Below are 5,126 nucleotides of genomic sequence, written 5' to 3'. Positions count from 1 at the left end.
GTCCCGAAGGCTGGACCACTTTTGACTATGGGGTTGTGCATTGGCTTCCTAGGGCTGCCACAGCACATTACCACCACCTCGATGCCTTAAAGTAACAAAAATGTATGGTTTTACAGTTCTGGAGGCCAGAAATCTGAAATCACAACGTGGGCAGGGCCACACTCTCTGCAAAGGCTCTAGGGGAGGCTCCATCCTGCCCCTTCCAGCTCCTGGTACCTCCAGGCATCCTTGGTTTGTGACTGCATCACTCCATCCTCTGCCTCCATCTTCAGGTGACTTTCTTCCCTGGGTTCCTCTGTATCTTCTCCTTTTCTGTCTCCTAGGAGGACACTCATCATTAGATTTAGGACTCACCCTAATCAAGATTGATTTCATTTCGAGATCCTTCCTAAATTAAATCTGCAAAACCCCTTCTCTTCCAAATAGGTCACATTCTGAGGTTCCAGGTGGACTTTTATCTTGGGGAGGTGAGGAGGGCACCATTCAACTCACTACATCTTGGAGGCAGTTTATTCCCTGACACCTGTCTAATTATCTTTGCCAGAATTGTAGAATTTCAGTCAATCTGTACAACAGCCACTAAATACTGGGCCAAAGCAGCAAAGTTCACTTGACTGTGAATATGGGATTTTGAAGAGTAAAGAAATCTACCTCCCCAGAGGTGTCTCTGTGATTCCCTCCTCCTACATATGATGTATGAAATAACTTCCTAGTAACCTAAGGCCACTTAGAGCATTTCAATATTGTGTGTGTGTTTAATAGCAGCCATAAATGCCATTGTATATAAGTGATTTTCTCATTTATATACAGATACTAGAATAATGGCCAGCATAAAATAATACTGACAAAAATATTCTATTTGGACCAGCCTTTTGTAGCCAAAAGGTATGAAAAATTGGATCTTGAATCTTATTAGCTATGGGTCCCTGGGCAGAAAAATTGGGACAATTCTACTTATCCTGCTGCAAGAGGCACACATATGAAAAGTCTTTAAAACACTGACAACATGAAAGTCAAGCTTTCCTTTCTTGTCCACTTTCGCAGCACCAACAGGCACATGTGTGGTCATGTGAACACAGACCCGGAACCTGGGCTCCTCCTCCTGTAAGTCCAGCCTGGGACCAGCGGCTGCAGCATCACCAGGGAACTTGCCAGAAATGCAGACCCTCAGGCCCCATCCCAGACTGACAACCTCAGGACTGGCTATTTAACAAGCTCCCAGCAATTCCTACAGATACAAGGGCTTGGAAAACCCCGCCCTGATGGTCCCTGCTTGGTACGTTTCCTGTACTATAATGGAGACCCTCAATCTTTTTCTCACCATTAGGGGTTGGCTCCTTAGGTATACCCCAGGCACAAGCAGTGCTGGGGGGCACCATGGTCCCTGACAATTCCCTGCCAGCCAGAGCATGAACTGCTGCCACGTGGCTTGGCTTTCATTACTGTGGAGGATCGATGGGGTACTGATGGGGAAACATAGACTATTCTCTGATGTTCCCCCCAGCACTTTAGTGTGGCATTTTCACAGGCAACTGAATAAGAAACCGCAAGAGAGTGTCAAGGACATTGCTAAAAACAAGAGAGAAAGAAAGAAGGAAAGGAAGAAGGGAGGGAGGGAAGAAGGAAGAGAAGAGAAGGGAAAAGAAAAGAAAAGAAAAGAAAAGAAAAGAAAAGAAGAGAAGAGAAAAGAAAAGAAAAGAAAAGAAAAGAAAAGGCAAGGTCAAAAGAGCCCATTGGAGAAGCCCTTATGGAACAATGTGAATGTGATGACACTCCTCTCGATAGAGTGAGGCCTGGGCTCTGAAAGCGTTCCTGCTCTGAGGTGCCCAGATGGAAGGGACACAAAGTGACGGCATCTGTGCTGGCAGTTTTGCAGGAGAGAGCGCGTCTCCAGGGTGGTCTCTTAACTCTTTCAAAGCAGAGAACGTGCTGACACTCCTGCAGGGTTTCATTTGGTCCCACTGTGGCTTGGGGACCTCTCTGGCTGGGTCCTGGTTGCCAAGGAAACCACTACAGGAGAGATGGAGCAGCCCAGGTTCTTGGTTGATGGGTCGAGATTCATGTAAAAGACGTGTATTTAGAGTGACCAGGGCGATAGCAAATGATGGCCAGTGAAAAGGATCATGCCCATCTTCTGCCCCAGCAGAGTTCATTAGGACAGGAACTCTGAGCAGGGAGGGAAGTAAGCCTTCTCAGGAACAATAAACAGAACAAAGAAACTAAGTCCGGACTTACGTGCTCTACGGGGAGCCGTCTTAGCCAGATATGAAATCTTCCCATTCCTCTGCAGGCAAACCTGGGAACATATGGACCAGGGCAGCCTCAGATCACATCTTTGCCTTGTCTTGGCACGATGCTCATGAAGGACCACAGAAAAACTGTCTTGCCCTCTTCTTCTCTTGGAGGAGGGTCAAGATTTTGATCTGCCCTTTACTTGTCTTGCTTGACCTCACATCTGTGAGCTCTTCTTGACCACCCCCAGATATAATTAGTTGTTCCTCTGTGCTCCCAAGTACAATATTCCACATTTTACTGTAACTATTTTGGATCGACTTCTTTGACCAGTCAAGTAATTTCCTGAAGATCAAGGATGATGTTTATTTCTCAATTCTGAGTGTCTGGCACAGAGGGTCCTCAATCTTTACTTGGATGAATTACCCTCCCTTAGTTTAGGCTGAGAGATGGGGCAACAGACACAGCCCAACGACAATGAGCTTTTCAAAAAACCTCAGGGAAGAAGAAACAAGACAATCATCATATCGAAGCCTTACTAGTTGCCAGGACTTTATATAGTTATTGCATTGAATGTTCATGTCCCCACCAATACCATAAGGCTGTCTGCACTTTGAGAAAAGAAAACAACCTTGCAAGGCTGAACTAGTATCTTAGATGTGTGGCCCAACCAGTCAGTTCCTGAGCCAGGTTTGTACCCAGGTCCATCTGATGTAAAGTAGTGTTCTCAGCCATTACGCCAGACTGTTGAGGGCCTCGTGATGGATCTCAAGGGCCCTCTTGGATGGCCTTCTCCAGGAGGAAGGATGCAGACCTCAGGTGGTGGTGAAAGCACCCTTGGTGAGAGGGCGCCAGCTCAGATTCAACTAGGAGCAGGTGACCTGTGCCCACTAACACAGCACCATTACAGACAAGGCACAGTGGGGGCACATCCACGCTGCAAGAATCACTAGCTTTGGAGTTTTTGCAAGGAACTTAGACACTGTGCTTTGGATCCCTCACATCCAAATTGGGGCAAATACATTTGTAGCAACATGGATGGACCTAAAGATTATTATACTAAGTGAAGTAAGTCAGATAGAGAAAGACAAATACCATATGATATCACGTATACATGGAATCTAAAATATGACACAAATGAACTTATCTACGAAACGGAAACAGACTCACAGACAGAGAACAGACTTGTGGTTGCCTGTCAAGGGGCGGGAAAGGGGAGAGATGGACTGAGAGTTTGGGATTAGCAGATGCAAACTATTATATATGGAATGGGTGAACAACAAGGTCCTACTGTATAGCACCAGGATCGATATTCGATATCTTGTGGTAAACCATGATGGGAAAGAATATGAAAAAGAATGTGTGTATATATATATATATATATATGCACACACACACACATATATGTCAGAATCACTTTGCTTTACAGCAATAATTAACACAACGTTGTAAATCAACTATACTTCAATAACAAAAGTTTTTAAAAACAAAACAGAACAAATTGGGGCAAACAATATTCCTTTCCTAAAAAGTTTACTGTCAGAATTCCATTAGACCATACATGCAAACATGCTTATACGATTCCCAACAAATAAGTGCTCAACGAGTTACTATCAACTTTATTATCAACACATCATACTAATTCTTGATCTTTTATTATAAAAAGTGGGTTTTGTTAAAGGCTTAAGGAGCTACTCAAAGTTGAACGTCACTGGAGTAGCATTTCAAAATCACCCCTCCTTTAAAAGCTTAGAGATGCTGGAAATGTGCTCCCCAAGGGAAGAGAAAGGATTCTGCCTGCTGAGTCAGCATTCTCGTCACAACCCACCAACAAATCATTGTGGGGATTTGCATGAGTCGTTCGGTATCCTTTGTGACAAGTGGGAAGATGAACTTGAGGAAGTGCTCTGAAAACTAAGAAGTACCGCACAGAGGCTCTTCGTCCCTGTTCACCAACTAAAATTCACAAAACATTTCCATTTTTTCCCTATTTAGTGTGAACAGGTGTATCCCACATGTCGGGTCTCCTCCTTTTTGCACAAACTGCCCCCCACCAGCTTGTCAGGGCCAGGAGAGGAGGAAAACGTGTTTTCTTTCCACAGAACTCAACTGCTTGTTTCAAAGGATGCAGTCTTCGCTTTATATGTCTTGGTGGCTTTTCTATTTCTGTAAAGTCATTGTCACACACTAATCCATGTCCCCCTGTAAGTAGAAGACTGCGCCCAAGAGAAGCCCTCTATGTAACTTGATGGTCCAGAAACAGCCTCGCCGTCACTAGGCAACCACAAGCTGTCAATCAGCAGCTGCGCAGACTCCTGTGGCTCCGCCTCCTCCTCCTTGAGCCACCATGGTCCTTAAGGCTTAACAAGGCTGAGGGACAGCTCTCCTTGCTGGTGGTGTTCTTCGGCTGCCATAGACCACGCGCAGATGGCATGTGCACTTTAATCGAGTGACGTTCTGGTTACATTTCCAGAAATCTACTACCTTCTCCAGCCCCTTGGTGGCCTTGGAGGCTGTGGTTCCAGAGCTGGCTGGCTTTCACCCTATAGAATTTATGCGATTGGGTTTGCTTTGCTCCCAATTTGGTTTGTTTGTTTCACACTCCAGAAAGGTAACCTATTTACGGAAGAGTGATTTAAAGATATTACAGTTTCTTTGCAAACAGCTGTAAGAACGGGAACTGTCCACTTTTAAAAGCTCTGCATTTCAACTCTCCACAACTATTAGTATCTGCTGAATTTCCTAAATCAAAGGCAGGTCCCCCTTCCCCACAGCCTGCATTTGACTCTCCCAACAAATTTCCATCATTTCTTCACCATCCCTTGTCCAGGATCTTCTGAAAAGTCTCTGGGTGTAAGCCGTAGAAAGGCATGTGATTAAAACCAAAACTAGAG

This window comes from Hippopotamus amphibius, chromosome 6 (assembly GCF_030028045.1).
Source record: "Hippopotamus amphibius kiboko isolate mHipAmp2 chromosome 6, mHipAmp2.hap2, whole genome shotgun sequence".
Taxonomy (NCBI): Eukaryota; Metazoa; Chordata; class Mammalia; order Artiodactyla; family Hippopotamidae; genus Hippopotamus; species Hippopotamus amphibius.
Note: the sequence above shows the minus strand (reverse complement) of the source record.